Genomic DNA, 21,357 nt, shown 5'->3' on the forward strand with positions numbered 1-21,357 from the left:
ATGTAAAATATATGCTCAAGGATATAGAAATATTTTGCTCATTATTATCTTCAGCTGATAAAAACAAATAATAATCCTGACGTCACATATAACAAAAAGAAAGCATTTTCTACCAAAGCATCATGTAGGTTGTTATGAGTTATAGGCAAGTGGGAAGCTAGCATATTTTTTTAAATTAATTTATTTAAAAATTTTAATTCCAGTATAGTTAACACACAGTGTTTTATTAGTTGCAGGTGTACAATATAGTGATTCAACAATTCTATACATTATTCACTGCTCATCAGTTTAATAACTGTACTCCTAATCCCCTTCATCTATTTTACTTATCCATCCACTCATTACCCTCTGGTAACCATCAGTTTGTTCTCTACATTTAAGAGTCCATTGTTTTTTTTGGTTTGTCTCTTTTTTTCTTTGTTCATTTGTTTTGTTTCTTAAATTCCACATATCAGTGAAATCATATGGTATTTCTCTTTCTCTGACTGACTTATTCACTTAGCATTATACCCTCTAGATCCATCCACGTTAGTTACCAATGGCAAGATTTCATTCTTTTTATCACTGAACAATATTCCATTATATTATATATAATCACATCTTCTGTGGTCGTTCATCTGTCAGTGGACATTGGGTTGCTTCCATAATTTGGCTATTGTAGACAATGCTACAATAAACATAAGGGTGCATATATCTTTTCAAATTAGTGTTTTTGTGTTCTTTGGATAAATACCCAGTAGTGGAATTACTGGATTATATGATAATTCTATTTTTTATTTTTTGAAGAACCTAGCAATGGTCAAATCTTAATGATAATTTTTAGTAACTGGGGAAAGTATTGCGATTATTAAAGTATTGATTTTTTAAAAACTTATTTTTATATTTGTTTAACTTTTCCCATTTTTTAATTTTGGTAAAATACACATAACATAAAATTTACCATCTTAACTATTTTTAAGTGTAGGTTTAGTGGTATTAAATACATTCATACTCTTGTGCAGCCATTACCACCACCCATCTCATAACTCTTTTAAATAGCTGAATCTCCATACCCATTAAATTATCACTCTTCTTCCCCTCTTTCCTCTATCCCCTGGCAACCACCATTCTACTTGCTTTTTCTATGATTTCGACTATAAATGGAATTATATAGTATTTGTCTTTTGGTGCCTGGCTTAGTTTACTTAGTATAATATTCTTAAAGTTCATCCCTGTTGTAGCCTATGTCAGCATTTCCTTCCTTTTTAAGGCTGAATAATATTGCATTGTACATACACACCATATTTTGCTTATCTGTTTATCCATCAGTGAACACCTGAGTGGCTTCCATGTTTTAGCTTTTGTGAATAATACTGCTATGAATGTGAATGTACAAATATCTCTTTGAGGCCTTGCTTTCAGTTTTTTGGTGTATATACCCAAAAGTGAAATTGCTGGATCATATGATAATTCTATTTTTAATTTTTGAGGGAACCACTGTACCTTTTTTCACAGTGGCTATACCAGTTTACATTCCCACCAACTGTGCATAAGGGTTCTAATGTCTCCATTTCCTTGCCAACACTTGTTATTTCTAGTTTTTCAATAGTAGGCTTCCTAATGGGTGTGAGGTACTAATAATTTTGATTTGCATTTTCCTGATGATTAGTGATGTTGAACATCTATCCTTGTGCTTATTGGCTGTTTGTATATGTTCTTTGGGGACATGTTTATTCAAGTCCTTTGCCCAATTTTGAATCAGGCTGTTTGTTTATTGTTGTTGAATTTTAGGAGTTCTCTATAGATTCTGGATATTATTTCCTTATTAGATAAATGATTCATAAAGATTTTTTCCCATCCTGTGGGTTGCCTTTTTATTCTGTTGATGCTGTCTTTGATATACAAAGGTTTTTAATTTTCATGAAGTCCAATTTGTCTATTTTTGTTATTGCCTATGCTTTTGGTGTCATATCCAAGAAATCATTGCCAAATTCAAAAAACTTTTTGCCTTATGTTTTTTTTTCTAAGAGTTTCATCGTTTTAGCTCTTAAAATTTAGATTTTTAATCCATTTTGAATTAATTTTTTCTATATGGTGTTAGATACGGATCCACTTTCATTTTTTGCATGTAAATATCCAGTTTTCCCAGCACCAATTGTTGAAAAACCCTGTTTTCCCACTGAATGGTCTTTGCATCATTGTCAAAAATCATTTAACCATGTATGTGAGGGTTTATTTCTGGATTCTCTGTACCATCCCATTGGTCTATATGTCTTTTTGCCAGTACACACTGTTTTGATTATTGTAGCTTTATAGTAAGTTTTGAAATCAGGACGTGTGAGTCCTCTCACTTTGTTCTTCTTTTTGAAGCTTATTTTGGCTATTTGGGGGTCCCTTGAAATTCCGTATGCATTTTAAGGTGGCTATTTCTTGAGATTCCATATGAATTTTAAGGTAGATTTTTCTTTTCTGCAGAACAGATCACTGGGATTTTGATAATGTGCTAAATTTTTCATAGGTTTTGTTGTTGTTACCACCTCATATGTAATTTAGTATTACACCTTTACAAAATTAGAAATTCTTTGAGAGTGGATAGTTGGCAAAGGGTATGAGAGATACGAGTTCTAATATTAGCTACCTTTATACATGTCACACTGATTGCATACTTCATTTTTCTTATCTATACAATAGTTTTTTCCTCATGACTTTTCTTGTAGGAATGAAAGGAGATAATATGGAATAATTAAAAATATATCATACTGATACTCTGTTTTTTCTTCAGATCATATAAATGTTTTGCCTTTTACTAAAGATTTCCTTGGAGAGGAATGATTCTTAGTGTTGACCCAATTTTTTGAGGCCTTGTGCTTGCAGGGCTTACTACTACTACTAATAAGATATATAATAAGATATATATATCATACTGAAGATAATAAGATATATATATATATCATTACTGAAAAATATGAAGATCTTAGAATTTGTATTTTTGATGCAAGTTGTCTTTTTTGAGGTGAACTTGCCAAGTCTTTCTTGGGCACTGAATGACTATATCACTAGTCATGAACTATAATAGCACCATGAACTATGGGATTTTTTTTTTCCTTTTTCTCAGATTTATTTATTTATTAAATATTTATTTATTTAACATTTAACATCTATCTGTCTGTCTGCCTCTCTCTCTGCATTTCTTTGTCTCTATCTAGAACTCTTATGAGCTTAGTGTTGCCTGCTATACCAAGAATACCAGTTCTTTACTCTTTTTTTTTTTTTTTTTTAACAAAGATCATGTGCAATATACTGGAGGGGAATTTGGGCCTTTGGTTCTGCCTTAGGAAAGCCTGCATTTTCGTTCTTTTTATACATGGCAGTCAGGCTATATAGGCCAGTTCCTGCCATGGAAGGATAGTTCCTTTTGTGAAGTCTATCTTTTTTGTGGGTCTCACAGAATCATTTCTTTGTAGTGAAGTAGAGTGTATGTTGTGGCATAATTCTTTGTGTCCTTACTCATCGCAGTTTTGGAGTATTGGGGAATCAGTAGTGTTTGAAAGATTGACTGATTTGTTCTTCCAGCATTTATTTAATGAATGCACTTGGATTTTTTATAGTCTAAACTCAACAAATCAAGCTGAACTCCTAATTTTCCCCACTGTCCCAAACCTGTTTCACCTACAGCCTTCTCTGTTTCACTTAATGGCAACTCTGTCCTGGTTGTTTAGACTAAAAACCTTAAAGGTATTCTTGGTACTTCTCTTTTTTTTATAGCACATATCCTGTCCTTCACACATTTTACTGAACCACCTTTGAACTATATCGTGAATCTAAACACTTCTTACCATCTACACTGCTGTAGTCATCTGTCCTATGCTTTCTGCCACCATTATCCTTTGCCTGAATTATTACAATGGCCTCTTAACCTAGTTTCTCTCCTTCCACCCTTGGCTGCTTTCCTCATATTCTCAGCCCAGCAGACAAGGTTGACTTTTTAAAAACAAAAGTCAGACCATAATACTCTGATAAAAATACGTTAGGTATAAAAATGGTAAAGAAAGGAAATGCTATTTGCAGATGAAAGTACTGTATTTTTGTAAAACAAAGAAGTGAAAAATAATTAGAAACCAACATTTACTTGGTGGGTAATTACAAAATTAATACACAAACATACATTTTTAATACTTTACTAGAGACAAAGAGCCACAAATGATAAATTAAGAGCAATATAAACTAAATACAGTGATATATCAAGAGACTAGTAGTACAAGTAGGGTTTATTCCAAAATGAAAGGATAATTCAGAATTAGGGAATCTATTAATATGATTTTACCCTGCTCTCCAACTGCTTCCCAGAGGGTTTCTGTTGTTTGCTTAGTAACCCCAGACCAACTAAACCAATGAACTCTACTATCTGGTGGCTGACCCACACTTTCTCAAAAGAGGTCTGATCCTTCATAAATTTTTCCTTCCTTGGGTACTTTTCATTCAGCCCTAGAATACCATATGGACCTTTCTTTTTTTTATCATAGTTAATAATTCTTTATGTTAAAATTCCGTTTAACTTACTATGTGGTTTTGATCTTTTGATTGGACCCAGATTTGATTTTACCATTTAATTTTTAGAGAGATTTTAAATGATTATTTTCATAGATGCTAAAAATGCATTTGCAAAACTCAACATTCATTCTTCTTTTATTAACTTTTTATGAATTGAAGTATAACACACGTAAAAGAAGTATACAAATCATAAGTGTACAGCTGAAAGAATTACCTCAAAGTAAACATACTTGTTTAACTACCAACCAGTTCTAGAAATAGAACTTGGCCAGAAGCCCAGAAGCACCCTTGGCCCCTCTCCTTCCCCAAAGGTATCCACTATCTTGACTTACAACACCAGAGATTAGCTTTGCTGTTTTGAACTTTAAATAAATGAAATCATATAGTGTATATTTTTTTGTTTATGGCTTCTCTGGCTCATCTTGGTTTGTGTGATTTATCCACATTGTTGCATATAGTAGTGCTTTCTTCATTTTCTTTTCTCTATCCAATTCCACTGTACAAATCTGTCTCAATTTAATTTTATACTCTACTGTTGATGGGTATTTGGGTTGTTTTGGGTTTGGCTTTGTTACAAACAATGCTAGTAATGAACATTTTTGTATGTGTCTTTTGGTGTTCATGTACACACATTTCTGTTGGAATTATAAATAGGAATGGAAATATTGGGTCACTGGGTGTGCTTGTCTTAAACTTTACTAGATACTACCAAAAGAGATTTCCAAAGTTTTATATTCCCATCAACAGGACTGAAGTTTCCATTTGTTCCACTGGTATTTTCAGTCTTTAAAATTTTTGTTTTAGCCACACTGGTTGGTGAGTGACTAGAGGTATCTTACTATAGTTTTAATTGTATTTCCTTGACCAGACCACTAATAAGGTTAAACATATTCTTATTTGTATATTGACCATTTAGATACACTTGCTTTGTGAATTGCAAGTTTAAGTTCTTTTTTCCAGTTTTCTATTAATAATTTTTTAGCAGTTAATAGAAATTCTCTGTATATTCAGGTTATGACTTATTTTAGTTGGTAAATGCCAGCTCTGACTTGGCCTTTTCACTATCCTCATGATATCATTTCATGAATAGATGTCTTCATTTTAATGGGAATACTCTTTTTGGTGTTCCTGTCCTTTTTAACTCTCTGTACAATTGTGCCTATGGTTTGCCTATGCCTTAAATATTTGGCACAATTCACTGATAATGTGATTGAGACCTTGAGTTTTCTTTGTTGGGAATATTGCATTAAAAAAGTGAAAGACTGGGGCGATTGGGTGGTTCATTCAGTTAAGAGTCTGACTCTTGATTTCAGCTCAGGTCATGATCTCATGATGCTGATACTGAGTCCTACATTGGACTCTGCGCTGAGCATGGAGCCTGCTTAAGATTCTCTCTCTCTACCCCCCTGCCCCCCTCCCACGCTCGTGCTCTCTCTCTTACTGTCTCTCCCTCTTTAAAAAAAAAAAAAAGATTCTCTCCTTCTCTCCTTGCCCCTCCCCTGCTCGCATGCACCTTCTCTCTCTTCTCTAAATAAATAAAGTGAAGGACTTTTTAGATTTTTTCACTTATTCTTATGTCAGCCTTGATTAAGTATTTGTACATTTTTGTCTAAATGTTAAAATGCATTGGCATACTCTTGTTCATAATATCTTTCTATGACCTTTTAATATTTATATAGTCTATGGAGAAAAGTATCCTTTTGTATTTCTGTAATGGTTATTTGTTCCTTCTTTGCAAGGGGAGTGGCTCATTAATTTCGTTAGCCTTTTCAAAGAACCAACTTTGGCTTTGTTGTTTCCCTATAGAGCATGTTTGTTTTCTCTTTCTACATATTCAGCTCTTTCTTATTTTCTTCTTTCTACAGTCTTTGGGTTTAATTTGCAATTCCTTTTTGGTTTTACATTCTTGCAGTGGATGAATGCCTATATTAAAAATATTTTTTAATACGTGGCAAAAAGTTTGCATAAAGTCAGAAGCCAGTTTACCAACTGATAAAAATAATTGCCAACTATATCATAGTCCAAGATATTTCTATGTAAAGAGCTTCTAGAAATCCATGAGAACAACAATTATATATTAATAATGAGCAATGTCTGTGAACTGTTGCTGGGTAGAAAAGTTAATAAAATGGTGTGTAAACATATGAAAGTATGTTCATCCTCAATCATAGGAGGAATGAAAATAAACCTGTTATGATAATTCTTATATGGCAAGGATTATAGGGAATAAGCAGTTTCATAATATCGTGGGAGTATAAGTCACCACAGCCTGTTTGAAGGAATCATTTTATTTATCAAATTTATCAAATCGTATCAGTATTTATCAAATCAATATTATTTATCAAAATCTTATGTCTTAAATGCTCTTGGATCTATGAACTGTATATGTGTAAGAATGTTTGTTTTTAATTTTTTTTTCTTTTATTTATTATTGTTGAGAGAGAGAGACCAGGCTTGAATGAGGGAAGAGCAGAGAGAGAGGGAGACACAGAATCCAAAGCAGGCTCTAGGTTCTGAACTGTCAGCACAGAGCCCGACACGGGGCTCGAACCCACAAACTATGAGATCATGACCTAAACTGAAGTCAGACGCTTAACTGACTGAGCCACTCAGGCACCCCTGTTTTTATATTACCTGTAAAAGCAAACAAAATTAGACAAAACCTAAATGTTTATTGTAGAGATTAAGTTGTAGCTATACAATGGAAAACTATGAAGCTACCAAAAAGAGATAGAGTGTACTTGCTAGCTGTATAGAGGAAGTCTCAAATAAGACTGGTTGCTGAAATAAAACATTTATTAAAAGAGTTTGTGGGTAAAGTGTTTTTTTTGTATCCGTAGTGACTTTCTGAAGTGCTTGTTTGTTTTGCAGGTAAATGCTTAGTGTTTGTTTTTTATCTTTATGGAATTGGATTGACTGCCTGCATAAGTACATTGAATGTTGTGCAATCAATATTTTGTGAATGCAAAATAGAATTAGTTGATACTCATTGTTTTATAGTTTTAGAACCTGTTCACTTATGTTTGATGATCCTTTTCATTTTCCTCTGTGGTAGATAGGTACAACAATCATTATATTATTTACATGTGACAGAAGAGTGAGCTGAGCCCAAGAGAATAAGTGACTTGTTTAAAGCAGGGATGGGCCAGATTTGTCCCACCACTTGTTTTTGTGGTCTGTAAGCTAAGAATGGTTTTTATATATTTTTAATGACTGGTAAAAAGAAGAATAATATTTTATGATGTGAAAGTTATATGAAATTTAAATTTCACTGTCCATAATTAAAGTTCTGTCTTACTAGAAGATACTCATGCTCATTCATTTATGTATTGTCTATGGCTGCTTTCCCACCCCTACGGCAGGGATGAATAGTTACAGCAAAGATTTGACGTGGCATTCTCATTGTTTCACACTGCTGCTTGGCATACTAACATTCCAGTGATAAAGTAATTCAACAGTGTTTTAAGTGTCACATTTGTTACTGTGGCATAACACTTTATTTTTTATTTCTAGTACATACCTATCATGTCAAAACAAGAAAAAGAGAAAAGGGGACTTTGAATCCCATTTTTACAGGATAGTGAACTATGGGTTATTTTATTAAATTAGATGATGAGACATTGTGTTTATTAAGCTCTATTAAAAGACTATTGCATACATTGCCATTACCAGGCTAAGCACTTACAGTATTCCAAACTCAAGGAAAGTGATTCTTATACAAGTTAGAAAATTTAAAGTATAATAGCTTATCACAGCAGAGGTTTTTCGCACATACAAACAAAAAATCAAAATGAGGTTGCACCCAAAGTAAGGTTTGGGAGAATATAATTTCTTAGCTAAACAGTGAGAGCCATTTACCAGTGTTGAGTGAATTAAACTGTGTTTTGTTGTATTAGCCAAAGAAATGTGTTTAGAGAAAATAAATTTAAGACTGTCAGTTTTTTGGTGGCAATAGTTGCTTTAACAGTTGAGGACATTTGGTAGCAACATCAGTAGTCAATTAAAGAAAAGAATGATTTTGAGTGGTTTTCCTTAGTTTTTGGTGAGTCATCAGATATTTACTGACAGTAATCAGTTGGTTTTTTTTAATTCACAGAAGTGATACTGAGTTTCAAGTGCCTGGACAATTAATTAGCCTTCATGAAAAGTCTGTATCAAACAACTGTAGGCAAGAATATTTTCAAAAAAATTAAGAAAACACTATTTCAGTATGTCTGAAAGTATAATATGTTAAGATGTGTTACATATGAAACAAAATACATATGGAACAAAAAAAAAGAGTTAAGATATTTATAAAGTTTGTGAAAATGTAAGGTTTTTAAAGCCTGTGGTTATTCATTGTATTATTGTAACCACAAAATTTTGTAAAATATTTGAATCTCTCATTTATTATTGAACTAGTAGTATTAACAGTGAACTTCATTTGATCTCATGAAGAGATAGTTCCATAAATTTCTGCCTGAAATTTGAGCTATTTGACTTGTCCTGCCATTTGATTACTACAGTTATTTTGAGTTAAGAATATAGATTCAGAGTTTTCTAGATAAGACGCTCCATTAACTAATTATTGTAGCACATGGAATGGCTTTGAAAATTAACTTTTATTTCAGTCTTTATATTGTTTCTTAATGATACTGATATTGTTTCTTAATTGTGAGGCCTATATAGCACTTACATTTGAAACTTAACCATGGTAGTCATTTGACAGCAACTACTGTAGTTTGAATTGTGACAAATGTCAAGCTACTTTATGTATGTCTCATTCTGTCAGAAGTTAAAACAAGAAGTAATATCTCTATTCTTACACTCTTTATAGCAGATATATTTTTCAGGCTGAAACAATAGTTCCAGGAGTATTTTTCAGACCTTGATGGCAGTGCAATGGATGCTTCCTTATTTTAAATCCTTTAACAACGCAGTTGATGACCCTTCGTCTAATTTTGAGTTGGAAGTGATTAATCTATAAGGTAGTGACATGCTAAAAGGCAAATATCAAGAGACTCCTGTAATAGAATTTTATAAATGCCTTTTATGTGATGAATATATTCGATAAAAATCATATGCTTGTGGATTGGTATCAATATTTGGCAGAATCTATGTGAAAAGACTTCTTCAAAGTTGAAATATGTAAAATCTCATAATAGATCAATGTTAACAGATGAACATTTGCAGTCATTTTTGATGGTAGGGAACAGTAACTTTGAACACCAATTAAATGAAATGTTATTCTCCCCAAAAGAATTATATTCTTTTTATTAGTAAACTGAATTACAAAACAAACTGACAAGCAAAAAACAAAACACTACTCAATTATATTTTTAATTTTATCAGCAAAAGTACTTTTGGAAATTTGCTAATCTCTTGTTTTCCAACCACCTAAAAAATATCCTTGAGTTTTTCTTTTTACCCACAAAGTCTAAAATACTTACTACCTGGCCTTTTATAGAGAAAGCTTTCTGACCTCCCCTCTTGTCCAGAAAGAATATTATGTCTAATTAGATATCAGTTCTACATTAGATTAATTGTCCTTTATTTTCATTTTAGAGTTCTTGCATTTATAAAATACCAAAAATGTTCAAATCTGGTTTATTATCAATATAATATATATTTAAATTGCATACTTTGAAATTGGGAAACAGATTTACCTATAAATTATATATCAGTATAGCCTGTAGGGTATACTGTAACACTCTTTCTGTAGTAACTAAATAAATGTGGAACCCAGGGCTTTGTCATTTCACCTTGCTTTTGTTTGCTTTTGCTTCCAAATTGGTGGATGTTCGAAGTTTTTACTTTTGAAATTCAGTATGTACTGAAGGGAATATATTCCACATTGTATTGAGTCCAGTGTTGGTGGTTGTTTTAAAAATAGTCTGAATACTCTCTTCAGTTAATAAGCTTTATCGACAGTTTTATTGTAAATTCTGTAAACAAATTATGAGTTTTAGGGGCACCTGACTGGCTTAGTTGGTAGAACATACAACTCTTGATCTTGGGGTCACGAGTTCAAGTCCCATGGTGGGTGTAGAACTTACTTTAAAAAAATATATATGAGTTTTAGGATCTCATGTATCATGTCTTGATACATTCTATATCGTGTATTTGTAAATGCAAAGTTTATGAAATAACTTTTGCATTAATATTAACTTGATGTAAAAGAAAGATACATCTTCAGTTTTTAAAAATATAAATTATTTTTATATTTATAAATATAAAATATAAAAATATTTATATATTTATAAAAAATAAAAATATAAATTATATTTATTTCTTACATTAGCTTTCTGAGAGTTTATTGTTATCATATGAGAATTCATAGCTGGAGAAACATCTTTTACAAAAGAATGTTTGTAATCTGAACCCATCACCCAGTATTCTTCAGTTAGCAATTACAAAGGTTTATTGACAGTTACTTTCTGGTTGCTAATATCCTAAAATCATTATATTCTCATGATTATTTAATAATTAAGTTCTTTTTGTTTTATAATTGAGCTCTAGTGTTTATTTTTAAAGTTTCCTTTTATGGAGCATTTTTGTCTCTTGGCACGTTGCTTTCGAATTAGAGTTCTTTTTTTTTTTTTTTTTTAAAGAGTCTGTTTATATTCAGTGGGATTAAAAACACACTTCCACTTTTAGAGCAGATTTATCATCTACCCTTCAGGCTGTTCTTTAACATGGAGCTCTTAAGAATGAATATCTTAAGATACTCCCCAGATGTTTTAAACTTCAGCAAAGTTGTGGTTTTCTTTATTGGAATCTCTGTTTGTAGTGTTCGAAGATGAAAGAAAACATCTCTTTAGTATCTAAACACTTTTCATATTGGTTTTAATGTCTTTTGCTGCAAAGGCATGCATAAGATAAAACTTCTATACTGATAAATTTTCAAAACTTTACTTTTAAAAAGTAATACCAAATTGAGAATTTCATTTACAGTAATGTGAAAATATTGTGTGCTATATGTGCTTTTGAATCAACATTGATGTTATGTGGTTAGTATGTAACCTTTGGAAATGCAATAGATTTTATTTTTCATTATTTAATGAAGTAGGGATTAAGACTGTTATGCATCAGATATTTTCCAGGATGTTGAGAAGTTTGAATTTAAAATTGTAAAGATGTCAATTATTTGTGTGTTTTTTAGATGGTATCCAGATTGAACATTCTCTGCAAAATCAGCAAGTTATTCCTCCCCAGTTACATAGATAGTTGGTATCATTTATTAACTGTTTACTATGTTTAAGGCACTGATATAGTCTTCACAACAGAGTGGTAATGTTTTATATTAATTGAAAGAAAGATAAGGAGTTATTAAATGACATGAAAGAGTGAAATAGTACACTGCATGTGCATACACAGACACACACATGGACACACACACTTTTTTTTCATTCTGAGCCTGGTGTAGGAGGAGCAACTCAGAACACCCTAATCTAATCTCAGTTCACAAATAATTTGATTTTGTTTTTTCTCACTAGATAACATAATGTATACTTATTAATCTAAAATCTGTCTTATAGTTAAATGTTTCCCTAATAACAATTTTCTACATTCTTATTTTTTTTAAGTTCTTTTGCCATAAGTTTTTATTTAGTGTCCAGTAGGTATCTGAGATAGAGGGAAAATTCAAATCAATGTCAAAGTTTTTTAAAAATGCTCAAGAAAAACTTAATTTTGTTAAAATGTGTACAGATTGATCGTCTGTACTTTCATAAAAATCCAATAGCAACAGCAATAGTAAGAAGACGGTCATTTAATCCTTCCGTAGTTCTTCTATCCAGCCAAACATTCTTTTGTTTATCAACTTTTTTGGCATGTATGTACCTAATATCTGTTAGGTACTATACTTAAATATGGTAGAATGCAAAGACAGATATGGTCTTCAATACCATGTTTTACAAATGAGGAAACCTAATCTCAGGGAATTTAGGTTACTTGTGCTATGTCATAATTAGATGAACATGAAATTAAAGCCAGGTCTGTCTGACACCAGAACCTTTGCTCTAAACCAGTAAGGAATGCTGCCTACCCTGATGACTTGAAATATGAAATCCTTTTTTGGATCATATTGATAATCAGATTTGCCTTTAATGTTCTTTAGTAAGGAATTTGACTCTGCTGGATACTTCTTCCTTCCTTCTAGATATCTTTCTCTCTCTGGGCACTCCCCCTGCCCCCTTTGGTAGGTCAGTGCTTCCCTTCCTCTCTGTTGGTCCTTTTCCTCTTAAATATTGATATTCCACCCAGTTCCACTCTCTGGATTCTTCTCATTTGTCTGGGCATGGATTTCCATGAGTTTATACTGTTTGGGTTTTCTGAACTTTTTGAGCCTGTAGGAGTGTGTCTTTAATCAAATTTGGAAAGTTGTAGACTTATATTTTTGAAAATTTTCTTCTACACTGTATTTTTTTTCTCTTCATCTGGTACTCTGCTGACATAAACTTTAGATGTTTTAATAATATCTCATAGATGTCTGAGTCTTTAATCATTTTTTAAAAATAATTTTTCTCTCTGTTGTTCAGACTGGAATATGTTTATTAATCTGTCTTCAAGTGTACTTACTGAGTCTTAATTCTATCTTCTTCATTTTGCTATTGAGCCCATCTAGTGAGCTCTAAAATTTCAATTACTGAAATTTTCCTTGTTTTTTTTTATATCTTCTATTTCTTTGATTAGTCTTTTGTATTTTCTAGATGTGTTAAGAGCCCTAGTTCTTTGTGGTTCCCTGGAATTCTCCTCTTTGGTTCTCTAGCCAGAGAACCGGGGCTTTATTTTCCCAGTTGTTCCACATCCTTCTGTGACTGATAACATGTCTGTGGCTAAGTAGGAGGAAGATTCAGAGAGAATAGTTTAAATTTAAACTTATTCATGAATTCTGTCTTTTTAAAGTTTTAATTTTAATTACAGTTAACATGCAGTGTTATATTAGTTTCAGGTCTACAATATACTGATTCAACAATCCCATACATCACCCAGTGCTCATTATGACAAGTGAATTCCTTAATCCCTATCATCTGTTTCACCCATCCCCCCCTTACCCACACCCTTGTGGTAACCACCAGTTTGTTCTCTATAATTAAGAGTCTGTTTCTTGGTTTGTTTCTCTCCCTTTCCCCTTTGCTCATTTGTTTTGTTTCTTAAATTCCACATATGAGTGAAATCATAAGAATTTGTCTTTCTCTGATTTATTTGTTTAGCATTATACTCTTTAGCTCCATTCATGTCATTGCAGATGTCAAGATTTCATTCTTTTTTATAACTCAGTAATATTCCATTGAATACATATGTGTGTGTGTACACACACACATACATACATATGTACCACATCTTTATCCATTCATCAATTGTTGGACCTGTGGACTGCCGCCATGATTTGGCTGTTGTAGATAATGCTGCTATAAACATAGGGGTGCATGTCTCATTTGGAATTAATGTCTTTGTATTCTTTGGGTAGTGCATTTTCTGGATCATATGGTAGTTCTATTTTTAATTTTTTGCGGAATTTCCATACTGTTTTCCAGAGTGGCTGCACCAGTTTGCATTCCCACCGCAGTACAAGAGGGTTCCTTTTTCTCCACATCCTTGCCAACACCTGTTGTTTCTTGTGTTTTTGATTTTAGCCATTCTCACAGGTGTGAGGTGATACCTCATTGTAGTTTTGATTTGCACTTTCCTGATGGTGATAGTGAGCATCTTTTCAGGTGTCTGTTGGCCATTTGTATATCTTCTTTGGAGAAATCTCTGTTCATGTCTTCTGCCCATTTTTTCATTGGATTAATCATTTTTTGGGTGTTGAGTTTTTCTTTTTTAATGTTTATTTCTGAGAGAGAGCGTGTGTGCACCAGTGCAAGTGGGAGAGAAGGAGAGAGAGAGAGAGAGAGAGAGAGAGAGAGAGAGAGAGAGAGGTATTTCCCAAGCAGGCTCCATGCTGTCAGCACAGTGCCCAACATGGAGACCTGACCCCACAAACTGTGAGAGATGATCTGAGCCAAAAACAAGAATCGGATGTTCAACCAACTGAGCCACCCAATGCTTTGGGTGTTGAGTTTTATAAGTTCTTTATGTATGTTGGATATTATTGGATAAGTCATTTGCAAATATCTTCTCCCATTCTGTAGGTTGCCTTTTAGTTTTGTTGATTGTTTCCTTTGCTGTGAAGAATATTTTTATTTTGATATAGTCTCAATAGTTTATTTTTGCTTTTATTTCCCTTGCTTCAGGAGATATATCTAGAAAGAAGTTGCTACAGCTGATGTCAAAAGAGATTATTGCCTGTGTTCTCCTCTAGGATTTTTATGGGTTCAGATCTCACATTTCGGTCTTTCACCCATTTTGAATTTATTTTTGTATTTGGTGTAAGAAAGTGGTCCAGCTTCATTCTTTTGCATGTTGCTGTCCAGTTTCCCAACACCAGTTGTTGAAGAGAATGTCTTTTTTTTTTCATTGGTTATTCTTTCCTGCTTTGTCAGATATTAATTGACCATATAGTTGTGGGTTCATTTCTGGGTTTTCTATTGTTTCTTTGCCCTGTGTGTCTATTTTAGTGCCAATACCATATAGTTTTGATTACTACAGCTTTGTAATACAGCTTGAAGTCCAGAATTGTGATGCCTCCAGATTTGGTTTTCTTTTTCAAGATTGCTTTGGCTATTCAGGGTCTTTTGTGGTTCCATACAAATTTTAAGATTGTTTATTCTAGTTTTGTGAAAAATGCTGTTGATATTTTGATAGGGATTGCATTAAATGTTAAACTTATTCAATGAATTTTTAAACTATATCAAATTAAGTTCTAGATGTTTATTGTATTGTTTTCTTTATATATTTAATTCTCTGTTGTAATTCTCTATTCTTTTATCTATTTATCAAGTTTTATCAAGTTCTTTCCTTGTTTCCTTGAAAATACTAATCATAGTTATTTTGAAGTCCTTTTATTTCCAGTGTCTGTATTATTTCTGAAACTTTTCTCTTGCTGTTTCCTTTTGTTTTTAGGCAAATTATTTTGCCTCTTTGCATAACTATTAGCTGTTTATTATTTATGTAAGAAATGTAGATCCTTTAGATTGTATTATCTACCAGTGTTTGCCCTTTCCTCTTTGGGACTGATATGGAGTGAAGGGAGAGCTGATTGCCTTAACAAAATCAAGGATTAAGCTAGATCAAAGTTGATTTTCAGTTTTGATAGGTTCAGTCTACCTTGTTTACCTCTGTTTCTAGAGCTTGATCCTCTTGGACTTTTAATTGAGGCCACTGGATCTTTGTTTCATCAGCTCTGAAACATAGCATCAGAAGTGCTCTCAGAGATTTCCAGCTTCTTTATCCTCCAGCGTGATCCACTTCAGTGTTTGGCAAATATCTCAAGTGGGAAGCTGACCTTTTATTTTAGGTCCTCAATTTCCAATTTTATCACTTTAGTACTAATAGTGTCTGAAATCCCTATCTTTTTTTACTCCCTTGCTCTCCACCCCCATCCTAGTGTTCTGTTAAGCCCGCAGTCTGAATTTTCAGCCTTTAGATATAACCAGTATAGATAGATGTCCTCTCCCAGTCCCCAGGGAAAAAGTGTCTGTGTTATCTTTAGATTTTATTCTCCATGCCTTCTAGGATTTCATTTTTGCCTGTTATGTTTTTAGTTCCTTTTCTGTTCCTGTCTTTGTTTTTTAAGCCCTGCCAGGCTGAGAGATCTTTCTGCTTTTCAAGTGATTTTGGTTAACCTTCTTAGCTTACCATTCAGTTTCAGAATTCAGCAAATGTGTTATGGGACAAACCAGCTGTGTGTTTGAGGTCCCCAAAATGTCAAATTTTCTCTCTCTAGCCCCATGCTACTGACTACAAATTTAGCCAGGTCAGATAATCATCTGCCAGTTCTAGCCTACCCTCTGAACAGTCCCCACTTCCTTGGAAATTTATTCATTTGATCCTTCTATAGCTCTTTGGTACCTTTAATGATTTATAATTTATATGACTTTCAGATTGTTGTCAGTCTGGATGTTGGCTGTGACCTGCTATATGCTATTCAGAATCAGAAGTTCCATATGTTCTGTTTTGATAAGAGATTTAAGTGTTTGAGTGTTCCTGATGAGTGATATTTTTCTAAAGTTTGGTAGAGAAAAATGATTAATTATTGCTTGAATACTTTCCCTTTGTATCTGTTACATATGTTTCTAGAATTTTTCTATGATCAGCGAAACTAAGGCCCCCTTATAAACCATGGATTCTGTGATAGAAATAACAGATGAACCAAACCAATACAGGAGGTAAAAAGTATTAATTTGTATTTTGGAACTGCCTGTGGGCATATGGCTGGCACTATAGGTTTACCAGGAAGCTGCATGTTTCGTTTTGAGAACCACTGTCCCGCACTATTTCTCCTTTTCTCGTATGGCTTTTTTGGTATGGTTTAAAACTGTCAAATAGTTTTACTATTTAATGGAAATTGTAAATTGGTTTAGTGAAATTTTGTTGTGTTTTTATAATGGGTAGAAACCAAATACACATATCATGCATCTGAATTTAGGAATAATTCATTTTATTGTAATTATATACAAAGTGCTTTCAAAGGTATATTTGATTATCTTACATGCAAAAAAAAACCTTTCAGACCTATAAATGAACAGAATTAAACCTTTAAACTTTTTAGTATTGAATAGAGGTTTACCTAAGCAACACATGGTTAAAAGTGTTTTCTTATCAAAGAAAATAAAATTAGAGCTTGGAGAAATACCTTTAAATTACAATTCATATGAACTAATAGCTGAACCCTAGTTTTGAATGACTGTTACTTTTCCATCTTTAAAAATATGGTTAAATATAAACACATGTGAGAAATGTCCCTTTGGCTTTTATCAAACTGACATTTAAGCAAATTTTTTTCAACCTTACTAAACATTTGTGGTAAAAGGTTTCAAAGCTTTGAATCTTACAATTTGCCTATGGATTTCCCTCCTTGCATTATTCTATTAACATTTGGTCTTAATAAGTATAATCTGTTTAGAATTACTGATTTTTTTTTCATTTATTATTTGTTTAGATGAGAAGTTTAGGAAAGAACATCAAAAACCCTAGTTGGAAGTTATGAATGCTTTCTTAAGGAAATTAAACTTTTTTGAGTTTTGCCGTAAAGATTTTACTTGTCTTACTTTACTTTCTCTATGAAATGTTCAAAACTGTTGATGTTTGTTTCTATGCAATGGTGATACTAACACATTGTGAGATCTTTACCTCCTGATGTATGCCGATTTCTCTTTTTTTTCTCCCAGGGGAAGGTTAAAAGAAGCTTTAGTTACTGTGAAAGTGGGAAGCAGTTACACTAAGTTAGAACTAGAAGTTGTAAAGGGTGCTTTTGTGGACATTTTCTTACCATATCTTGTCATATCTTACCAATTCTTACCATATCTTATTTATAAGGACAGTTTTTTCCATATAAGAATGACTGGTACAAGTTACAGGGTATAGTAATGAATTCTTTCACATTTCATGTAGTATTTGCTTCATATCAGATAGCTAGAAAACAATTGCACATCAAAATTTAAAGAGCTATTTCTGTTAATTTCTCTCTCCCTTTTTCCTTTGTCATCATTTTCATTTTCTTTTGTTTTTCTGGCTTTATAGAATGCTTCTTTTGGATGCATCTTAAAAATAATTAAACCATGGGCACTTGGGTGACTCATTTGTTTAGGTGTCTAACTCTTGATTTTGGCTAAGGTCATCATCTCACTGTTGGTAAGTTCGAGCCCTGCCTTGTGCTCTGTGCTGACAGCACAGAGCCTGCTAGGGATTCTTACTCTCAAAATAAATAAATAAACAAACATTTTTTTAAAAGGAAAAAAAATAAGCCACAGCTACCTTTAATTAAAAAGAAATTCAGTTTTGGGCCATAAGGAGTTTTATTCTAAATATTCTTATTTTTATCGTATGTGATTGTATTATTTTCTTAATTATATTGGATGGATCTCCTAATCCTGCATGCACCACTTAACAATTGTGAGAAATCCATCAAAAGTCACTTAAAATAGGCTTGGAGGATAATGACTCTGAATTTCTTCATCCTTAAAACAAAGGATACAAATAGAATCACATATAACCTGCACCTTCAGAATTGCTGAGAGACAGAATATACTAGAAATCTAATTTCTTATAAGTAGAGGAAGAAACATCATATTTCAGTAGAGCTCTTATTGCTTCTATAGGTGTGCACCTTTGGAGAGCAGGGATTTGGGGAGGGGGTGCTTAAGAGACTGTGAAACAGAAGAGAGGGATGTGGAGAATGTAGTTCAAAACAGACACAATCACTCCTGAAAAGAAAAAGCCCAGACACAGTTCCCAGACTGTTGTTGCTTTGGACTTAGAGCGCATCAAGCAGGCCCTCTTACCAGTGCACCATCCCCAGTCCTTTCCAGTTAGATTTCTCTTTTTAATATTTAATGCTTATTTTTGAGAGAGAGAGACAGAGTGTGAGTTGGGGAGGGGCAGAGAGAGAAGGAGGCACAGAATCTGAAGCATGCTCCAGGCTCTGAGCTGTCAGCACAGAGCCTGATGCAATGTTTGAACCCACAGACCACGAGATCATGACCTGAGCCTAAGATGGATGCTGAACCAACTGAGCCACCCAGGTGCCCCTAGATTTCTATTTTTTGCCCTTTAAGGGGCTTGTCCAGTATAAGTACTGAATTCTATCCTGGACCTCAGAGCCAAGGATCTAACTGGAGAAGAAGAGAGATACATAATGGGAAAAAGATAACAAAGAATGGGAGAAGACCATGGCTTTGAACTGTGTTAGATTGGAATTGGAGATATCCATATGAACTGATAAAATCAAATGATTTCACAGATACAAACTTCAACTTCTTAGGAGGTTTTCACTGAGATATTATAAATAATAAAAGTGCATTTTATACAATCTTTTTAAATGATTTGTGAAAACTAAATATGTATCTATAGAGAAAAAGAGAAAAATGTTAAAAATGTTAAAAACTGATGAATCTTGGTAAAAGGTATATAGGTATTCTCTGTATTATTCTTTAGTGTTTCCATAGTTTGAAGTTATTTCCAAATCAAAGTTTAAAAAGTAAGTCACTAAGAGTCTAAATCTGAGTCTTAGAAAATTGGGATATTTGAATTCATCTTACTTGTCTCATAGGCTTGTTTTGAGTTTCAAATGTGTTTCACATGTATCTATGAGTGTCCCTGTGTATGTCTTTCTGTGTAGGTAGGTGATATGTATATATGCGTATACATACATGCAGAAAGAGAGAGACTTTTGGAATTTCCTCTTTCTTTTTTTCTTGATAGTATATTATTCTTATTTAAATTGCCTATATATTTGCCATATCCAGAATGTCAAATAAATGGAATCATACTGTATTGTAACCCTTTTTTATGCCTGGCTTCTTTCACATAGCATATTTTGAGATTCATCTCTGTTCTTGAATGTATTATTTGTTTTTATTACTTGATGAGCTTGCCTTACATGGATATACCACAATTTGTCCATTCACTACTTGATAGGCATTTGGGTTGTTTTAAGTGTGTGGTGATTATAAATAAATAAAGCTATTCTAAATAGTCATGTATCTGAGTTGTCTGGTGACTGTATGTGTAATTTCCTAAGAAATTTCCAAATTGTTTTCTAAGGAGGGTGTGTCGTTTTTTATTTCCATCAGCAATTTATGAAAGTTTCAGTTGCTGTACATCCTCATCAGCATTTAATATTGCCACTTTTTTTTTAAGTCATTCTAATAGATGTATTTCCTTATGGTTTTAAGTTGGATTTTCTTTAATGACCAATGATATTAAAATCTATGCTTATTTGTCATCTGTATCTTTTCTTTGGAAATGTTGCTGTTAATTTTTTGCCATTTTATTGGATTTTTTCCTCATTAATGAGTTTTGAAAGTTTTTAATATATATTGGATATTATATCCTTTGGAAAATTAATGTTATAATAAATATTGAAAAGTCTTCTATAACAATAACTATATTTTGAAATATTAGGTCAATCATATTTAAGTCAGAAATTATGAACAATGCTTTGGTACCCTTATTTGCTAGACTCACTATGCAAGACTCACTATTCAGACTAAACATAGGTTGTCAGACTTGTCAGGAATTAATGTTATATAATATGAAGAATATAATAGCTTAGTAACAAAATAAGTCACCTTTTCAGGAATGTCAGAAAATAAAAAATTTATATTTCAAAAATTTCCTATTAAGTTTCTCACATTTATATAATTTTGCCATTGGTCTTGCCAACTTACAGTATTGTCTGGGTTATTTGATTAGGCTTAAAAAAAAAAGTTATTTGAAAGAAGTTTCTTAACCTAAAAACTGAATGAAGAAGATAGGAATTCAAAATACCCTAGATTTTGAAGCTTTTTTTGAATCTTCCAAATTGAACTGGAGCATTTTGATCCTTAGGTTACAGGAGTAAGGCTTTTTCATTTGATTTTTTTTTTTTTTAACATTTAATTTTGAGAGAGAGAGACAGAGTGCAAGTGGAGGAGGGGCAGAGAGAGAGAGGGAGACACAGAATCCAAAGCAGGCTCCAGTTTCTGAGCTGTCGGCACAGAGCCTGACTCGGGGCTTGAACTCACGAAAGAGAATTCATGACCTGAACCAAAGTCAGATACTTAAGCAACTGAGCCACCCATGCGCCCCTCATTAGATTTTAAATGTATGGATCATAGTGGTATTAAGAGTCCTGGGATTGTTTTTCTAAGGTATAGTGAATATACACTGTTTCATTATCACCTTCTAAAAAAGATTGTCCTCCTTACCTTTCACACCCCTGATTTTCTTTACTCTTGTGTAGTGGGTATTCTTTAGTTGTGA

At 32.8% G+C, this 21,357-nt stretch overlaps 1 protein-coding gene and 1 non-coding gene across 5 annotated transcripts in view; both read left to right on the plus strand.

The window, feature by feature from the left end:
* The window catches only part of ADK (adenosine kinase), a 537,819-nt gene that overhangs the window by 151,244 nt on the left and 365,218 nt on the right, over nucleotides 1-21,357 (plus strand). The gene's annotated exons all lie outside the window — the stretch shown is intronic.
* On the plus strand, nucleotides 2,742-2,857 carry LOC122493566. The gene has a single exon (XR_006299928.1). It is a non-coding gene; the product is annotated as a U5 spliceosomal RNA (small nuclear RNA).

The sequence above is a fragment of the Prionailurus bengalensis genome, chromosome D2, assembly GCF_016509475.1.
Source record: "Prionailurus bengalensis isolate Pbe53 chromosome D2, Fcat_Pben_1.1_paternal_pri, whole genome shotgun sequence".
NCBI lineage: Eukaryota > Metazoa > Chordata > Mammalia > Carnivora > Felidae > Prionailurus > Prionailurus bengalensis.